The following is a 21336-nucleotide window of genomic DNA, read 5'->3' on the forward strand; positions in this document are numbered from 1 at the left end:
CTTCAGAAAACATCGCTCTTGTGCAACACAGCTAGCTCTTTATTCGCACGAAGTAATGGCCGCTATCGACAGGGGATCTCAAGTCGATTCCGTATTTCTAGATTTCCGGAAAGCTTTTGACACCGTTCCTCACAAGCGACTTCTAATCAAGCTGCGGAGCTATGGGGTATCGTCTCAGTTGTGCGACTGGATTCGTGATTTCCTGTCAGGAAGGTCGCAGTTCGTAGTAATAGACGGCAAATCATCGAGTAAAACTGAAGTGATATCAGGTGTTCCCCAGGGAAGCGTCCTGGGACCTCTACTGTTCCTGATCTATATAAATGACCTGGGTGACAATCTGAGCAGTTCTCTTAGACTGTTCGCAGATGATGCTGTAATTTACCGTCTAGTAAGGTCATCCGAAGACCAGTATCAGCTGCAAAGCGATTTAGAAAAGATTTCTGCATGGTGTGTCAGGTGGCAGTTGACGCTAAATAACGAAAAGTGTGAGATGATCCACATGAGTTCCAAAAGAAATCCGTTGGAATTCGATTACTCGATAAATAGTACAATTCTCAAGGCTGTCAATTCAACTAGGTACTTGGGTGTTAAAATTACGAAGAACTTCAGTTGGAAGGACCACATAGATAATATTGTGGGGAAGGCGAGCCAAAGGTTGCGTTTCATTGGCAGGACACTAAGAAGATGCAACAAGTCCACTAAAGAGACAGCTTACACTACACTCGTTCGTCCTCTGTTAGAATATTGCTGCGCGGTGTGGGATCCTTACCAGGTGGGATTGACGGAGGACATCGAAAGGGTGCAAAAAAGGGCAGCTCGTTTTGTATTATCGCGTTATAGGGGAGAAAGTGTGGCAGATATGATACACGAGTTGGGATGGAAGTCATTACAGCATAGACGTTTTTCGTCGCGGCGAGACCTTTTTACGAAATTTCAGTCACCAACTTTCTCTTCCGAATGCGAAAATATTTTGTTGAGCCCAACCTACATAGGTAGGAATGATCATCAAAATAAAATAAGAGAAATCAGAGCTCGAACAGAAAGGTTTAGGTGTTCGTTTTTCCCGCTCGCTGTTCGGAAGTGGAATAGTAGAGAAGTAGTATGATTGTGGTTCGATGAACCCTCTGCCAAGCACTTAAATGTGAATTGCAGAGTAGTCATGTAGATGTAGATGCTTCCCAATCCCTACTGTCAAAACCACAAAATTCTCAGCCCCAGAGTAGTTACTAACAATGTTCCAGGATTTATGTCAATGTTCTCCTTCTCTGCTAAACTTTGAATATGTCAGCACATCAAGTTATCTTGCCTTTCCCTTTATTTAGGTCCTCCTGACCATGAAATTTTGCAGTGATGTGAAAATGGAAAAGCTACAGTAACCAAATTTTCATGTCGTCTGTTATCATGTTATAGCTCTGTGAACTTGCTAAGCTTCCACAGTATGCTGGCAGGAACATCTGCAAGCCATCATGCCCAGCTTATCTAAGAGTTCCTACGTATTCTTCACAACAGCAGCTACCTGCAAAAAATATGGAGTCAACCTCCTCTCCATTACCTGTCAATAGTTTCCTCTGTTCCCCAGACATCAATTGCTTTGTCTCCTATGTGGTGAATCATGTATTACCTTGAGAGTCCTCTAATTGAAAGAATGGATGCACATGATCCAGAAGTAAAGTCTTGCATTGTCAGATGGCAGTAGTCAATGGCAGATGTATCAGGGACCCTATTTCATCCCGTGTAAACCTTCTACCATGAGAATATCTCCTGCTGCTGCCTGAATCAAGCTTTTTGGTAAGCAAGTTGCATCACCTCATGCGGTGTTTCACATTCTCTCCCACCCTGCCATCAGCATGTACCAATATGTACTGTGGCTCATTGGTGTAGGCAATCTTTCTCCATGCTTGGAGCTTCTAATTAAGATATTCTGAACCAATGCCAATTTCTGTCACCTGTGACATGGTGTTCGGAGATACCCACATGAAAAGCAAGAAAATAAAAATTTAATTTCCCGTCAACAACAGAGTCATGAGAACTGGTGCACATCTAGGTTGGGAAAGGATAGAAAGGGAATTGGCTGTTTCTTTATCAGAGGAAGTATCCTGGAATTTCCATTTGTATATTTAGAAACAGCATAGAAAACTTAAATCTGGCTGGCTATTTTGAACTGCTGTCCTTCAAAAAGCAAATCTAATGTCTTTCCACTGCATAAGCATATGAAGTGGTGTCTTCTGTACATCATAGTGGAATTTTGCCTAATGATAGGGATGCTCGCTGGCTGTTGTAGCACAGCATAAAATTTGCTAATAACTTGCTATACTGTGGTCCATCTATTCAGTGGAGTAATCTGTGATATGAATATTTGACAGTGACCCATCTTCAGCACATTGTTGTCCATGACAGTGAATTCTGATGAGATGATTTTCTTGGATTCAGATGCTTCTGCTCCATTCTTCAGATGGTGCTACGTGAAAAGCCTAGTGCCTGTATGGACTTGGTGAGGTAATGTTTCATCTGTATGGCACTCGAGGCCCTTGACTTACTTGACTTATTTTCTTTTGCTCATATGCAGAGCTTAGGGATTCGATGAGGCTCTACAAGTGCTCTCAGTTGTGGATGGAGGATCTTCAACTCTGAAAATGTTTCACTTTCCTTTCTGATGCCCTTGGCCTTCCCTATTTCCTTATATTCTGTGGGTTCCAGTAGAAAGCCTGTCTCTTTAGAGCATCCTGGCATATTCGAAGGGTTTGTCCAATCCAACACCACTTCCATCTCTTGATTTGAATGGCAGTAGCTTCTTCTCTCACTGCTTCAAGAAGTCTTAGTTGTATACAACATTTGACCAAAAGATTTTAAGAAGTTTCCTAAGACATATATCGAGGGAGACTCGCAAGCTTTTGGCGATTCTAGAAGTAATCTTGAAAGTTTCACATCTATGCAGCTGCAATGCTTTCATGTTTGCTCTAAATATTTGTAGTTTCATAGGTATGGATATCTCTTGCTCTCAATAATGAATGAGGCTGGATGAAGACCACATTCACCTTTAGGATTCTTGCTCTGGCATCGGCAGCTTCTCCTCTGTCTTCAGTAACTACACTCCCAGTGTATGTGAACTTGTTCACCTTTTCCAACATCCTCATTGCTCACTCGTAGCTTTGTCATATCTCGTGTATTTATTTTCGTATTCTTTGTCTTGATGGAATTCAATTTCAGCCCAACAGTTTTGGCTTCGTGTTAAAGATCCTGCAGCTTTCCTTGCATGTCAACATGGTTCTGCAACAAGAGGCAGATATCGTTGACAAAATCAAGGTCTTCCAGTCAGTCACACGGTCCACATTACATCCTTCTCTTCTCCACCACTTCACTTCATTCAGTACCAGTAAAACTGCAAGTCTCCCTAATAACCTCTACTATGAAACTTCCTGGCAGATTAAAACTGTGTGCCCGACCGAGACTCGAACTCGGGACCTTTGCCTTTCGCGGGCAAGTGCTCTACCATCTGAGCTACCGAAGCACGACTCACGCCCGGTACTCACAGCTTTACTTCTGCCAGTATCCGTCTCCTACCTTCCAAACTTTACAGAAGCTCTCCTGCGAACCTTGCAGAACTAGCACTCCTGAAAGAAAGGATATTGCGGAGACATGGCTTAGCCACAGCCTGGGGGATGTTTCCAGAATGAGATTTTCACCTCTACTATGTTTTGTGGTACTGTGTACTTTCTCAAAGATTTCCACATATGACTTGGAGTCATAAGTCGGAGACCTTTACAAAGTCTACTATAAGAATCTAAAGACTAGTGGTGGATTTATTTGCATGTTCGTTCGTAGCTAAGAGTGTTTATTTGACCTGTACAAGAATGGTTACTTCTAAAACTGGCTTCCTTCTGGCAGTTGGCGATGTCTCCATTTTTGGACAGTTTGGCATGGAGTCCTTCTCTCCACTTCTGTGGCACACTTTTCAAGGTCCAGATCTTTGTCAAAAGAGGGTGAAGAAAATCAGTGGTTGTGTATGAATCAGTTGTCAGAAGTCGTGGTGCAATGTTATTTGGCAGGCCTTACCATTCTTTAGATGCTTCATTGCTGTCTTGATCTATTCATTTGAAGGTAGCTCTGAGCTAATCATATTTCCTACCATTTTGAGATCATCCTCATTTTTGGATTCACTTTCTTGTTCAGACTTTCCGTCATCATCTGTATCCAGTCCTTTCATAAAGAGCTCGTGCCATCTTGGAAAGTTGTACATCATCATTGGTGAGGAGATGCCCTTGTTTGCTCCTTACAGGTCTACTGCAGGTGACTTTCTTTTTGCCAGAGGTCATTGTGACAACATAGATATGCTTCTGTTGCCAGAACTTGCTGCTATCTCTGCCTTCTCAGCCAATTCTGAGACCCACTTCCTGCAATAGTTTTAGTAAGATATTTAAGGCCATAAGAATATTACTTTATCAGGAGGCACTTCAGAAATGCTTCTGGCTTATTCTCTGCCGATTATTATTCTCTAATTTGCATCAGAGTCTGTCACAAACTATTCAGGTCACACTTGCAAACCACATAGCATGTGGAAACAAAGATTTACATGATTTTAAAAAGAAACTAACCAATCTGTGTGAATTGTTACTAAGGGTGAGATGCAAGTGTAATCCTTTGTGTGAAATACAAAATAGCTAAAGTGTTTTCTGGGATGCAAAAGAAGTTTTCTTCTTTATCACTTTGAAAGGATAAAATGATGAGTGATAGCTGAGTGGTAAAATGTGAGAGAAAACCATTAGACTTCCATCACATTTCAACAGGGCGATGCATCTGCTCACAAAGTTGTTTTGGGAGTGGGGAAAACTGGGGGATTGGAATTACTAAATATCCAAGTGCTTCTCTGGATTTGGCATTCTCTCCCTTTCATGTGTTGGGGAGGGGGTGGGAGCAACTGGAAAACACTTTGGAGGCTTTAGACAGTTGCAGTTCAGTAATTGAATCTACTGAGTGCAGAAATGTGAAATGAATTCATTGACCTACTAGGAGGCTGTGTAGAAAAATAAGTGTGTTTTTCTCCTGAAAATCAGACTTTCATTGTCTTTTTCACCTGTCCCAGGTACACACCACAGTCTCACTGTTAAAGGTAGTCAGACTCGAGTAAGTAACTGTAAATGAGGATAAGTAAAGTTAGTAAGAAACCTTACACATTCCTGAACACTCTGTCTTCGTATAGGACACTATTGTGTGGTGCATGGGTTTGTGGTCAAGTTATGTGAACCTTTGTCATGAAAGGTATGTGTAATAAAAGTAAATGTTTAACCAGTTATGTGTAAGTGGTGGTTTTAATATTTTCTGGCAGTACAGTTAAAGTACTGAATGTTTCTTAATGAGTATTATTTGAATTAAATGTCCCATTGAGAATCACAGTAACAGAAGTTGATTCATATCCTCACACATCTGGGCAAATCTAACACAGATGAAGTTTAGTAGATCTCCAACAAGAGTCATGTGTAAGGTATTCCCAAAGACATTTTCTTTTAAAGAGAGCTATCTAATGTTTGTCACGTAACTTTTATTCATATGCTGCATATGCCATTCAAGTGGTATTAAATTGTGAACACATCCAAGACCCCCCCCCCCCTGCAGGTTCGGGGGTAAGAATAGGCCCGCGGTATTCCTGCCTGTCGTAAGAGGCGACTAAAAAGAGTCTCAACCTTTTCGGCCTTATATGATGGTCCCCTCTCGGGTTTGATCTCCATCTTTCTAAACTGTTCTGAAGAGTGAGCCACTTGGGACAGGGCGCCTTACATGGTGCACTGTATCTGTCGCGCATTGAGACTGTTAGCCGGCTTTCTCGTTGTTGCAATGGTGTCCTGCTCGTTTTCCATCTCTTGGGCGAGGATACGTCCCTGGGTGCGATTACCACGCTGCACTGTGCAGTGTTGCTTTTCGCTGCGACGACGACCTTATACATTTTTGCACCTAAGATCCAGCACGGTAGCCAGTCCGTTGTGGTGGGGGCGCCATGTACCCTGTTGGTTGTAGCCCCCTGACAACACAGGGATTGCTCTACTGATGCTTGCGCCGTTTACTCCCCATGTATGCCAAGGAGTAGATGCCCATCTCCCTGGGGCATCAGGGCTCCCGGCAATGGCCATCCTGCCAGGTGGCTCTTGTTGTGGCTGGGTGGCGCCCATGGGGAGTGCCCTTGGTCGGAGTAGGTGGCATCAGGGAGGTTGTCCCGCAATGAAGCGTGGTACATCATCTCTTGCTGGTGGCCAGCCACCAGCAGTCTCTAAGCGTTCAAGGGCTCATTCTAAAGCTAACGTTTATGACCCCAAATCGTTCCCATCCCTGGCCACAACATGGGAGGAACGAAAGGCAATGAATGATAGTGACATGTATTCGCCCAGATATCTCGTCTGTACCAGAGCTGATGGGGAATCCTTTGTATCCATGAAGCCTCAGTTCTTTGTAGAGCATTTGGAGGACAAGTTTGGGGAGGTGGAGGGCTTGTCTAAAATGCACTCTGGATCAGTTTTGATAAAAACAGCATCCTCCGCCCAGTCAAGCAGGTTGCTTGCTTGTGACAAGTTGGGGGATGTTAACGTTACCATCACACCACATAAGTGTTTAAATATGGTCCAGGGTGTTATTTTCCATAGGGACCTACTTCTGCAGTCCGATGACGAGCTGCGCGCCAACTTAGAGCATAGAGGTGTTCATTTCGTCCGGCGCGTTCATCGGGGTCCGAGGGACAATCAGGTTGCTACCGGTGCCTTTATCTTGGCCTTCGAGGGTGATACATTACCGGAGAAGGTCAAGGTGATGGTCTACCGTTGTGACGTCAAGCCCTATATCCCTCCCCCGATGCAGTACTTTAAGTGCTGGAAGTTCGGCCATATGTCTTCCCGCTGTACTTCCAGCCTCACATGTCAATATTGCGGACGCCCATCTCATCTCGATACTCCATGTGCTCCGCCTCCCATCTGTGTCAACTGTGGAGAGCCTCATTCACCTTGCTCGCCAGACTGCAGGATCTTACACAAAGAACGCAAAATCATGGAATATAAGACCCTGGACCGACTGACTTACACTGAGGCTAAGCGGAAATTTGAACGGCTACATCCCGTGCGCATGATGCCATCTTATGCCTCAACTGTCACTCCTGCTCCAGCTCCTTTAGCTGCACCACCGACAGTCAGCTCTCAGCGTCAGAGGACCTCACCTGCCCCCTTGACGATGGGGGCCCCTTCTCTTGCTGTTGCTCCCACACCATCTACCTCGGGAGCAGCACCCACTAAACCACCGGGGACACCAGTCTCCACTTCTAAGCCGGAGAAGCGTAAGTCTTCTTCGGCTTCTCTCGCACGGAAGGGATCTTTTGGGTCACTCCCTTCCCAGGTTCCTACCAGTGGCACAGCAGACACCAACCAGTGGCTGAAGAAGTCACTGGCCGCTGGTCGTCGAGCTTCGCGATCATCTTCGGTTCTGGAGACTGACTCCAATAAGCGCTATCAGCAACGGCAACCAAAGGAACAGCGAGACAAAACGACACTGAAGCCCCGTAAGACCAAGGCACCTGCGATGGCTCCTACTCCACCACTACCTACAAGCTCTGCGTCTGAGGATGAGGTGGAGATTCTTGCGTCTGCTGAGGACCTTGCTCTCGCCGGTCCCTCAGACGCAATGGATAGCATTTGCACGGGTGCTCCATTGGAGGCAGCAGGTGACCCAGCGGTGTAATCTGCCTTCCCAGTCCCGTCACGCCTTTCTCAGCCATGGACAACACCATCCTCCGGTGGAACTGCAGCGGTTTCTTCCATCATCTAGCTGAGCTCCGCCAACTTATCAGCCTTCACCCTTTCCTCTGCATTGCTCTGCAGGAAACTTGGTTTCCGGCTATCCGAACCCCCGCCCTCCGTGGCTATCGGGGTTACTATAAGAACCGGGCAGTTCATGAAATGGTGTCTGGTGGCATCTGCATATATGTCCTGAACTCTCTTCACAGCGAGTCTGTCCTTCTCCAAACACCTTTAGAGCTTGTCGCTGTTCGGGTGTGGACGCCACAGGCTGTTACTGCCTGCAGTCTTTACCTTCCACCAAATGGTGATGTCGCGCAGCATGTCCTGGCTGCTCTGATAGCCACCTTTCTTGTTACTGGGCGACTTTAACGCCCATAACCATCTGTGGGGTGGGTCAGTGGCAACAGGTCGAGGCCCCATCGTTGAGCATTTATTGGCGCAGCTCGATTTCTCGATATTAAATGATGGTGCCTTCACACACTTCACTGTGGCGCATGGCACATACTCCGCCATTGACCTTTCCATCTGTAGCCCTAGCCTCTTACCGTCTGTCCAATGGAGAGTGCATGACGACCTATGTGGTAGTGACCACTTTCTGTCACTGCCACAGCATCAATCTTCTGGGCGCCCTAGCAGATGGGCTCTGAATAAGGCTGACTGGGACTTGTTCTCCTCCACTGCCACTATTGAGCCTCTCTCTAACGATGACATTGATGCAGTAATTCAGCCGGTCACCACCGGCATCATTACTGCCGCCGAATCTGCCATTCCCCTTTCTTCTGGGTCCCCTCGGCGGCAGACTGTGCCATGGTGGTCACCTGAGATCGCTGAAGCGATTAAAGCTCGCCGGCGGACGCTCCAGCGTCACAAGCGACATCCGTCAATTGAACACCTTATCGCCTTCAAACGGCTGCGTGCGCGAGCCCGCCGCATTATCCGCCAACGCAAGTAGGAGTGCTGGGAGTGGTATGTGTCCACCATTGGCCTCCATGTCACTCCATCGCAGGTCTGGGCCAAGATTCGACACCTCTATGGCTATCGGACCCCTGTCAGCATCCCTGCGCTCTCACTGAATGGAGCAGTTTGTACTGACTCTGACGTCATTGCAAACCGCTTGGCGGAGCACTTTGCCCTGAATTCCGCTTCTGCCAACTACGCCTTGGGCTTCCGCTCCATTAAAGAGCAGATACAACGTCGGAGTCTTTCTTTTCGCACCCACCATCCTGAATTTTACAATGTTCCATTCAGTGAGTGGGAATTTCGCAGTGCCCTCGCCCTTGTCCTGATACCACTCCTGGGCCAGATAGCATCCACTCTCAGATGCTGAAACACCTTTCAGTGGATTGCCAGCGACGCCTCCTCGACCTTTACAACCCATTTGGGTCGAGGGTGAGTTTCCGTCGCAATGGCGCGAAAGTCTTGTTGTCCCCATTCTGAAATCGGGGAAGAACCCTTTAGAGATGGACAGCTATCATCCCATTAGCCTCACCAAGGTTCTTTCCAAGTTGCTTGAACGGATGGTGAGCTGGCGCTTGAATTGGGTACTGGAGTCTCGGGGCCTTCTGGCTCCGTCTCATGGTCGGTTCCGTAAAGGCCGCTCCGCCGCCGACAATCTGGTGAGCCTGGAGTCGGCCATCCGTACTGCCTTTGCCCGCCGTCAGCATCTGGTCGCTGTCTTTTTCGACATGCGGAAGGCGTATGATACGACATGGCGTCATCACATCCTTTCTACGCTTCATGGATGGGGTCTTCGGGGCCCTCTGCCAATCTATATCTGCAATTTTCTGTCGTATCGTACCTTCCGCGTGCATGTCGCGACCTCATATAGTTCCTCCCAAGTCCAGGAGAACGGTGTGCCGCAGGGTTCTGTTCTAAGTGTCTGTCTGTTTTTAATAGCCATTAACGGGCTCGCTGCGGCTGTGGGAAATTCTGTCTCCCCTTCCCTGTATGCTGACGACTTCTGCCTTTACTACAGCTCTATTGGCATTGCAGCTGCTGAACGTCAGCTACAGCGCGCAATCCGCAAGGCACAGTCTTGGGCTGTAGCGCATGGTTTTCAGTTTTCGGCAGCCAAGACCTGCGTTACGCATTTCTACCGGTGACGCTCTGTTCACCCGGAGCCACGGCTATATCTCGACCGCGAGCTTCTTACAGTGGTGGAGTCACATAGGTTTTTTGAGGTGGTTTTTGATGCCCGGTTGACTTGGCTGCCTCATATTCGGCAGCTTAAACAGGCGTGTTGGCGGCATCTAAATGCTCTGCGATGCCTGAGCCACACCAGGTGGGGCGCCGACCAATCTACTCTCCCACAGCTTTACCAGGCGTTAATCCAGTCCCGTCTGGACTACGGGAGTCTGGCTTATGGCTCAGCATCCCCATCTGCGTTGCGGCTGCTGGACCCCACCCTCCATAGCGGGATACGCCTTGCCATTGGTGCCTTCCGAACCAGCCCTGTGGACAGCATACTTGTGGAGGCAGGTGTCCCTCCACTGCGGTTACGACGCCAACAATTATGGCTGCTTATGTTGCCCATGTTTTTAGCTTTCCCGGGCATCCAAATTATTGTGTCCTGTTCCTGCAGTCAGTCGTCCATCTGCCAGAACGTCGGCCCCAGTCGCCGTATGTGCCAAACAGCTTCTCTACGGGCTTGGGTGTTTCCCTGTTCCACCTCCTTTTCGGGCCCCTCTGCGTACACTCCTGTGGTGTGTGCCTCGCCCTTTCCTTCGGCTCGATTTGGCACAGGGCCCAAAGGACTCAGTACCTCCGGAGGCCTTCCGACGCCGCTATCATTCTATCCTGGCCACATATCAGAGCTGTAGCGTTTTCTACACCGACGGTTCGATGGTTGCTGGTCGTGTCGGTTATGCACTAACTCTAGGCGACCATTCTGAACAAAATTCGTTGCCAGCTGGCTGCAGTGTTTACACTGCTGAGCTAGTCGCCACCTTTCGCGCCCTAGAGTATATCCGCTCCTGCTCAGGTGAGTCCTTCGTTATCTGTAGCGATTCCCTGAATGGTTTACGAGCTCTCGACCAGTGTTTCCCTCGTTCTCGTCTGGTGATGGCTATCCAGGAGTCCCTGCATACTCTTGCGTGTTGCGGCCGCTCTGTGGTCTTCGTGTGGACCCCAGGTCATGTTGGGATACCTGGCAATGAGAATGTTGACCGACTGACGAAAGAGGCCACCAGTACACCATCTCTGGACATTGGCCTCCCAGAGACAGATTTGCGAGCGTCCCTACGCAGCAAAATTCTGGACCTTTGGGACACTGAATGGCGCGCCGTGCCTTCACGACACAAACTTCGGGCCATCAAGGAGGCTACCGGTGTTTGGCGCTCCTCCTTGCGGGCCTCTCACAAGGAGTCTGTTGTCCTCTGCCGGCTGTGCATTGGGCACACATGGCTGACGCACGGCTACCTCTTGCGACGTGAGGACCCCCCCCACTTTATGTCGCTTTGGCTCTGTTTTGACAGTGGTCCACATTTTATTGGACTGTCCACTTTTAGCTGTTCTCAGGCACTCATCCGCATTGCCTGACATGCTCCCTGCGCTTTTAACAGATGACTCTGCTATGGCTGACTTAGTTTTACATTTTACTCGGTCAGGGGGTTTTTATCATTTAATCTGAGTGTTTCTGTTTCATTTTATTGCATTGTGTTGATTCTGGCCTTTGGCCTACGATTTTAAACTTAGTTTCTAATGTGTTCTCGGTGGTTGGCTTTTCCTTTTTTATCCCTATGGTCGGCCAACCACTGCCACACTCTGTGTGGTCTTACTTTGTTTTGTCTGTTCTTTGTGTGAGTATCTCTTGTCCTGTGTCGTCTGCCGTCTTTCCTGTTGTTCGTTTTTCCACTCTTTGGGTGGTTTTAGTTTTTTTTATTTTATTTTTTTTATTTTTGAAAAAGTAACCGATGACCATAGCAGAGTGGTCCCTTTAATCCCCCAAACCAACCAACCAACATCCAAGACTTCAGTATGCAGCGGCAGAGTTGGAATTGAAGTTCGGGGAACTTGTGGTTCCAAAGCTGGGGCCTGATCAATGTGATCACTCCGAATATGTTTCAGAAGCCACTGTGGAATACAGTGGGAGTACATTAGGTGTGTTGGAGAGCAGGGAGCTTCGTTTAACTGCATATATCACAGTGATCATACAGAACTCTCTAAAACCCCCAAGTCAAAAATTAGCTATGCACAAGTGAGATAAAATAACTATTGAGGTGAAACAGTCACTAGTGGGCAACATCTGTGTTGGCCCGAAACCCTAGATTGTATTAGATTTGCTCAAGTATTAGACGCTGTTGTCTGTGTCAACTTTATCTACATAGCTACTCACAGAAATAAAATGTATGATGCAAAAGTGGGTAACGGTGTGTGTCGTAACTATATACTCTACCAAATCTCAACTGTAGGGAAGGTGTTGTCTCGTGCAGATACACTACCTGATCAAAAATACCTGAACACACATTAGTGGATATTAATACAGGATTATGTCTGCTATTCATCTTGACCTGTGCTTGGGACATTTTAAGTGAAGTTTCTGAATGCCTGTGGAGGAATGGCAGGCCTTAGTTCCTCAAGAACCAAACCCACAGAAGGTAGTGTCATTGAATGCTTAGGTCTGGAGTGAAGTCAACATTCCAACTCACCCCATAGGTGTTTTACTGGGTTCAGGTCAGGAGTCTGGGCAGGCCGGTCCATTTCAGGTATGTTCTGCTCACAAACCAGTGCCTCATAGATGATGCTTTATGACAGGGTGCAGTGTTATGCTGATACAATTGATCATCATCTCCAAACTCTCTCTTACTGTACGCGGTACACAATACTCTAAAATGTGTTCATATTGTTTTGCATTTAGCATGTCCTTAACAACAAAAAGGCGGACCACATACTAACCACAAAAAGCACTCCCATACTCGACACCACCTCTGTACTTCTCTGCTGGAACTACACATAATGGCATTTAATGTTCTCCAGGCATTCGTCAAACCCGAACCCTACCATTGGATAGTGTGATTCATCACTCCAAATCACTCGTTTCCAGTCATCTGCTGACCAGTGGTGTTGCTCTTTACAGCATCTTAACTGTCGTGTGACATTGACTTCAGAAATGTGTGGCTTATGAGGAGCTGCTTGGCCATTGTACCCCATTCTTTTTAACTAACTACACACAGTCATTGTGCTAGCTGGACTACTGTTAGCACTTTGGAACACATGAATGATTCCTCCCTCTGATTTCACATGATTTTGTACAACCACCCACTACAGTGCATGAGGTCTGCCAGATCTTGGTTTAAGTGGTTTCTTCACATTTCCACTTCAGTAACATCGCCAACAGTTGACTTGTGCAGCTCTAGAAGACTTGAAATGTCCCTGATGGATTTGTGCTCAGATGACATCCAATGACTTTACAGCATCTTATTTTTGAAACTACTGAGTTTTTCTGACCAACCCATTCAGCTGTTACTGCTTTTCTACTGACAACATATGAGGGTCATTTTTAAAGTAAGAACCAATTGGTAATGGAGTAAGAGAAACTTTATTGACGAATGTAAATTGTATCACAATTTACAGTAAGCAAATTTTTTCACTTTTCAACTTAGTCACCATGCATATTTAAACATTTGTCAACTTGTGGCACCAGCTTTAATGTCACAGCATCAAAGAACTCTGCCGCCTCACTATTAAATCAGTTAGTAACAGTTTCTGCCAACATGTCGTGATTTTCCAAGCGCTTTCCACCAAGAAATTCCTCCAGTTTTGGAAACAGATGGGTCTGATGGTGCCAAGTCAGTGCTGTATGGTGGACGGTATAGTAATTCCCAATTAAACTTGTCCAGCTGCATCTTTTTTCTTGCTGCAACATGAGGCCAAGCATTGTCATGAAGTAGAACAATGCCACTAGGGAGTATTTCCCACAGGCAATTTTGAATAGCTTACTTGAGCTATAATAATGTTTCACAGAACCTCTCAGCATTTGTTGTCATTTCTCTTGGCAAAAAGGCTAACAGATGAATGCCTTTTCTGTTCCAAAAATCCGTTGCCATAATTTTCCGTGTTCAAGGTTCTTGTTTGAATTTTCGTGGTTTCCTTGGGGAGTTTGAATGGTGCCACTTACTGCATTGACGTTTATTCTCTGGAGTGTAGTGCACAATCCGTGTTTCATCACTGGTCACAATGTAACTCGTCACCATCCTTGTGATAGCACTCCAAAACAGACAAAGAATGCACCATTGACTTTGTTATGCATTCTTCTGTCAACATTTTCAGCACCCATCTCTTACACATTTCTTTGTAGTGAAGTTTGTCACTAAAAATGTGAGAAACAACTGATCTTGAAACTTCTGGAAATTTCTGATGCAGGTTGTCAATAGTGAAGCACCTGTTTTGGCAAATCTTCTCATCAACTTTTTCGTCAAGCCTTCATTGATGACAGTAGGCCATCCATATGGTTGTTCTTTATGAACATACGCCCTTCCTTCATTAAACATCTTACACTATTTATGCAAATTTCCATCATTCATTACACCTGCACCATATACTTTGACAAGCTGTCAGTGAATTTAAGTGGTACGAACCTGTTTTGCGTTTAAGAACTGAATAACTGCGCACACTATACAGTCGGTGGTATCATTGATTGACATAGCAACAAACAAAGCAGTATAACCATACAACCAACACGGGCAGACACATGAAATGTGATGTCGGTGTAGTGAGAGACTGGTCAAGATTGGCCGACAGTGAAACGAAGTCACATTACAGGATGTGCGAGCGTGGTGCACTATCGATTCTTACTTTAAAAATGACTCTCATAATATTTCCTGCCTTCTTTTATACTAGCGGGTCTGCCTCTTGTGCCATATAGTAGTCAGTTACACATTGCATATGGGTGTCTGGATTCTTTTGATCAGATAGTATACTTACTACTTACTGCACATTGCGCTATAACTATTTCATGCAAGGGATAGGTGCCTTTGGAAAAATTGGGAGAAATGCAGAAAAAATGCACACTGTACTTGTCCAGTGCCAAAAAAAATGGGTAAACTGTTTGGGCGCACAGTCAGTCTGTAGTCAAAATAATATATATTTGTGAGAAGGGCACAAAGCAGGTATCCTCCTCCAAATCCAGGAAAATTCACCAGCTCCAAAAATATTATATGTTTATATCCTTAAATTCGTGGTCAAAAAAGATGTATGATTGGATGATTGCTCAACATGAACTGTACCATATGAAGCTTTTATATGAAAACATACGTATATGTGTTCTTACAAACGTGGACTTTTGAGGTAAAACATCCATTAGTTAAAAAGATAAGTCATGAAATTATGACAGCTCAAGGTTTAATACATGCAGGCAGACAGAGAGCAAGCAAGTTGATTACCATGAGTTGCAGAGATACCACAATGCCCAAGGGGAAAACAAAACCTAATCATAAAACAACTGAGCACAAAAAGAGCCAGATTCAAATGTTGACAATTATTCAGTGGTCTTATTGAAGTTAGGAGAAGACCAACATGTTGATAACATGGAGTGTGAAGTCTGCTACTTCCTCCACCAATCCTTAAGCCTTCACAGTGTAACCACCTCAAGGAAAAGAGGTTTAAAAAAAGAATAAATAAATAAATGCAAATCCTCAATAGGATGGCATTCATCATTTAGTGTGTGCATCCCCAGAGTTGTCATCCCCCACATTAGAGAGACCACTCTTGAAGTACTTGAGCATGATTTGCAGTCAGTTGAAAATCGTACCTTTTGAGGACACCAAAAATTCTGTTGCTTTGGATTGAGACCATTCTCAATTTATTCTGGAGAGTTGTGGAAATGACGAAGGCAACTAGTCTCACTTATGACACCATTCTGAGGACTGATTCGGGTCTGACGAAATACCATTCGGTTTCCAGCTGGGAGGCAAAGTTGTGATACCATGGCCCAAGTGTCTTACTTTGGATTTTTTATCAAGTTGATAAATAGAATTTTTCCTTTGAATTTGTTGAATGCTTCATACCTGGCTCTTGATATGCTAATTTTGGTTTTATTCAGCTTTCGTTTGTCTCAAAGGCTTTGTCACACTTCAATTAACAATGAGGTTCTCATTGCTTTCATAGCAGCTTTGTAACACATCTGTTAAACCATGGCAGGTCTTTGCAATCTCTCACAACTTTGCTCAGCACATACCTGTCTAAAGCGTATCATAAAATACTCCATTTATGCTCAATTCAAGATGGGTAGGAGGAGTAATCCACTTAATTACAGGCCCATATCATTAATGTCGATATGCAGCAGGATTTTGGAACATACATTGTGTTCAAACATTATGAATTACCTCAAAGAAAATGTTCTATTGACACACACTGTCAGCATGTGTTTAGAAAACATTGTTCTTGTGAAACACAAGTAGCTCTTTATTCGCATGAAATATTGAGTGCTATTGACAAGGGATTTCAGATCGATTCTGTATTTCTGGATTTCTGGAAGGATTTTGACACTGTACCACACAAGCAGCTTGTAGTGAAATTACGCACTTATGGAATATCGTCTCAGTTATGTGACTCGGTTTGTGGTTTCCTGTCAGAGAGGTTACAGTTGGTAATAATTGATGCAGAGGTATCGAGTGAAACAGAAGTAATTCCCGGTGTTATCCAAAGTAGTGTTATAGGCCCTTTGCTGTTCCTTATCTATATAAACAATTTGGGAAACAATCTGAGGAGCCGCTTTAGGTTGTTTCTACATCTACATCTACATGACTACTCTGCAATTCACATTTAAGTGCTTGGCAGAGGGTTCATCGAACCACAATCATACTATCTCTCTACTATTCCACTCCCGAACAGCGAGCGGGAAAAACGAACACCTAAACCTTTCTGTTCGAGCTCTGATTTCTCTTATTTTATTTTGATGATCATTCCTACCTATGTAGGTTGGGCTCAACAAAATATTTTCGCATTCGGAAGAGAAAGTTGGTGACTGAAATTTCGTAAAAAGGTCTCGCCGCGACGAAAAACGTCTATGCTGTAATGACTTCCATCCCAACTCGTGTATCATATCTGCCACACTCTCTCCCCTATAACGCGATAATACAAAACGAGCTGCCCTTTTTTGCACCCTTTCGATGTCCTCCGTCAATCCCACCTGGTAAGGATCCCACACCGCGCAGCAATATTCTAACAGAGGACGAACGAGTGTAGTGTAAGCTGTCTCTTTAGTGGACTTGTTGCATCTGCTAAGTGTCCTGCCAATGAAACGCAACCTTTGGCTCGCCTTCCCGACAATATTATCTATGTGGTCCTTCCAACTGAAGTTGTTCGTAATTTTAACACCCAGGTACTTAGTTGAATTGACAGCCTTGAGAATTGTACTATTTATCGAGTAATCGAATTCCAACGGATTTCTTTTGGAACTCATGTGGATCATCTCACACTTTTCGTTATTTAGCGTCAACTGCCACCTGACACACCTTACAGCAATCTTTTCTAAATCGCTTTGCAGCTGATACTGGTCTTCGGATGACCTTACTAGACGGTAAATTACAGCATCATCTGCGAACAGTCTAAGAGAACTGCTCAGATTGTCACCCAGGTCATTTATATAGATCAGGAACAGTAGAGGTCCCAGGACGCTTCCCTGGGGAACACCTGATATCACTTCATTTTTACTCGATGATTTGCCGTTTATTACTACGAACTGCGACCTTCCTTACAGGAAATGACGAATCCAGTCGCACAACTGAGACGATACCCCATAGCTCCGCAGCTTGATTAGAAGTCGCTTGTGAGGAACGGTGTCAAAAGCTTTCCGGAAATCTAGAAATACGGAATCAACTTGAGATCCCCTGTCGATAGCGGCCATTACTTCGTGTGAATAAAGAGCTAGCTGCGTTGCACAAGAGCGATGTTTTCTGAAGCCATGCTGATTACGTGTCAATAGATCGTTCCCTTCGAGGTGGTTCATAATGTTTGAATACAGTATATGCTCCAAAACCCTACTGCAAACCGACGTCAATGATATAGGTCTGTAGTTAAATGGATTACTCCTACTACCCTTCTTAAACACTGGTGCGACCTGCGCAATTTTCCAATCTGTAGGTACAGATCTATCGGTGAGCGAGCGGTTGTATATGAGTGCTAAGTAGGGAGCTATAGTATCAGCGTAATCTGAAAGGAACCTAATCGGTATACAATCTGGACCTGAAGACTTGCCCGTATTAAGCGATTTGAGTTGCTTCGCAACCCCTAAGGTATCTACTTCTAAGAAACTCATGCTAGCAGATGTTCGTGTTTCAAATTCTGGAATATTCCATTCGTCTTCCCTGGTGAAGGAATTTCGGAAAACTGCGTTCAATAACTCCGCTTTAGCGGCACAGTCGTCGATAACAGTACCATCGGCACTGCGCAGCGAAGGTATTGACTGCGTCTTGCCGCTTGTGTATTTTACATACGACCAGAATTTCTTCGGATTTTCTACCAAATTTCGAGACAATGTTTCGTTGTGGAACCTATTAAAGGCATCTCGCATCGAAGTACGTGCCAAATTTCGCGCGTCTGTAAATTTTAGCCCATCTTCGGGATTTCGCGTTCTTCTGAACTTCGCATTCTTTTTCCGTTGCCTCTGCAACAGCGTTCGGACCTTTTTTGTGTACCACGGGGGATCCGTTCCATCTCTTACCAATTTATGAGGTATGAATCTCTCAATTGCTGCTGCTACTATATCTTTGAATTTGAGCCACATGTCGTCTACATTCGCATAGTCAGTTCGGAAGGAATGGAAATAGTCTTTTAGGAAGGCTTCTAGTGGCACTTTATCCGCTTTTTTAAATAAAATTATTTTGCGTTTGTTTCTGATGGGTTTGGAAGAAATGGTATTGAGCCTAGCTACAATGACCTTGTGATCACTAATCCCTGTATCAGTCATGATGCTCTCTATCAGCTCTGGATTGTTTGTGGCCAAGAGGTCAAGTGTGTTTTCGCAACCATTTACAATTCGCGTGGGTTCGTGGACTAACTGCTCGAAATAATTTTCGGAGAATGCATTTAGGACAATCTCGGAAGACGTTTTCTGCCTACCACCGGTTTTGAACAAGTATTTTTGCCAACATACCGAGGGTAGGTTGAAGTCCCCACCAACTATAACCGTATGAGTGGGGTATTTATTTGTTACGAGACTCAAACTTTCTCTGAACTGTTCCGCAACTGTATCATCGGAGTCTGGGGGTCGGTAGAAGGAGCCAATTATTAACTTAATTCGGCTGTTAAGTATAACCTCCACCCACACCAATTCGCACGGAGTATCTACTTCGACTTCACTACAAGATAAACCACTACTGACAGACACAAACACTCCACCACCAATTCTGCCTAATCTATCTTTCCTGAACACCGTCTGAGACTTCGTAAAAATTTCTGCAGAACTTATTTCAGGCTTTAGCCAGCTTTCTGTACCTATAACGATATCAGCTTCTGTGCTTTCTATTAGCGCTTGAAGCTCAGGGACTTTTCCAGCGCAACTACAACAATTTACAACTATAATTCCGACTGTTCCTTGATCCAAGCACGTCCTGTAATTGCCAAGCACCCTTTGACATTGCAGCCCATCCCGCACTTTCCCGAGGCCTTCTAACCTAAAAAACCGCCCAGTCCACGCCACACAGCCTCCGCTACCCGTGTAGCCGCCAGCTGAGTGTAGTGAACTCCTGACCTATTCAGCGGAACCCGAAACCCCACCACCCTATGGCGCAAGTCAAGGAATCTGCAGCCAATACGGTCGCAAAACCGTCTGAGCCTCTGATTCAGACCCTCCACCCGGCTCTGCACCAAAGGTCCGCAGTCGGTTCTGTCAACGATGCTGCAGATGGTGAGCTCTGCCTTCATCTCGTAAGCAAGACCGGCAGCTTTCACCAAATCAGATAGCCGCTGGAATCCAGAGAGAATTTCCTCAGATCCAAAGCGACACACGTCATTAGTGCCGACATGTGCCACCACCTGCAGCTGGCTGCACCCTGTGCTCTTCATGGTATCCGGAAGGACCCTTTCCACATCAGGAATGACTCCTCCCGGAATGCACACGGAGTGCACACTGGATTTCTTCCCCTCCTTAGCCGCCGTATCCCTAAGGGGCCCCATAACGCGCCTAACATTGGAGCTCCCAACTACCAGTAAGCCCACCCTCTGCGATTGCCCGGACCTTGAAGGCTGAGAATGATCCTCTGAAACAGAGCAGGCAGCTGCATCTGGCTCAGCCAGAGACAGTGCCTGGAACCTGTTTGTCAGACGCGCCGGGGAGGCTTTCTGATCAGCCTCCGGGGACTCCTTTCGCTGCCTGCCACGCCTTGGAACGACCTCCCAATCAACCACAGGCGAGGGCTCAGCCCCACTGCGGGCAGCAACCGGGGCAACCACAGCGGCGGACCGATCTGGGGACAGACGGGACGAGGTTGACATCCCCGTGATACCCGAGTCCGGCTCCCCACAGTGGTGCCCATTGGCAACAGCCTCAAGCTGCGCGACCGAAGTCAGCGCCGTTTGCAGCTGTGAGCGAAGGGATGCCAAGTCAGCCCTCATCCGAACACAGCAATCTCAGTCCCTGTCCATTCTAATCGATGTTTAACAACAGTTACCGAAACACGTGTCCGTGCCTAGATAACACAAGCGGAACACGCAAAGAATGTATCAACTAACCTGTACAAATGCCTAACGACTGCGCTACAATCTGCTGAATTTACGATTACAGTAACTAAAACTCGAAATTGCACCTCCTATACGAAACTCGCACGCAATTTAAATAAGAATCTACGAAGTAAACACTATAGCGCGATGCTACAACTTTCAAATACTATAATACGCCCGAATTATATGAATTAAAAAATTCCGTTTGTCCTAGCGTGGGGCTCGAACCCACGACCCTGAGATTAAGAGTTTCATGGTCTACCGACTAAGCTAGCGAGGCTGCAGATGACGTTGTCGTTTATTGACTAATAAAGTCATCAGAAGATTAAAACAAATCGCAAAATGATTAAGAAAAGATATCTGAACGGTGCGAAATTGGCAGTTGACCCTAAATAACAAAAAGTGCGAGGTCATCCACATGCGTACTGAAAGGAATTCATTAAACTTTGGTTACCCGATAAATTGGTCAAATCTAAAGGCCCTAAATTGAACTAAATACCTAGGAATTACAGTTATGAACAACTTAAATTGGAAGGAACACACAGAAAATGTTGTGGGGAAGTCTAACCAAAGACTGCATTTTATTGGCAGGACACTTAGAAAATGTAACAGAGCTACTAAGGAGACTGCCTACACTATGCTTGTCCATCCTCTTTTAGAATACTGCTGCGTGCTGTGGGATCCTTACCAGAGAGGACTGACAGAGTACATTGAAAAAGTTCAAAAAAAGCTCAGCACGTTTTGTACTGTCGCAAAATATGGGAGTGTGTGTCATTGAAATGATACAGGATTTGAGCTGGACATCATTAAAAGAAAGGTGTTTTTCGTTGCGACATAATCTTCTCACAGAATTCCAATCACCAACTTTCTCCTATGAATGTGAAAATATTTTGTTGACAACAACCTGCAT

General features: G+C 45.4%; 1 protein-coding gene and 1 non-coding gene across 4 annotated transcripts in view; one reads left to right on the forward strand and one right to left on the reverse strand.

Moving 5' to 3' along the window:
• LOC126298926 (serine/threonine-protein kinase GL21140) overlaps positions 1-21336 on the forward strand; it is a 232738-nt gene that overhangs the window by 156063 nt on the left and 55339 nt on the right. The window lies entirely within an intron of this gene.
• Positions 20633-20706, reverse strand: Trnak-cuu (transfer RNA lysine (anticodon CUU)). The gene has a single exon. It is a non-coding gene; the product is annotated as a tRNA-Lys (tRNA).

This window comes from Schistocerca gregaria, chromosome X, assembly GCF_023897955.1.
Source record: "Schistocerca gregaria isolate iqSchGreg1 chromosome X, iqSchGreg1.2, whole genome shotgun sequence".
NCBI lineage: Eukaryota > Metazoa > Arthropoda > Insecta > Orthoptera > Acrididae > Schistocerca > Schistocerca gregaria.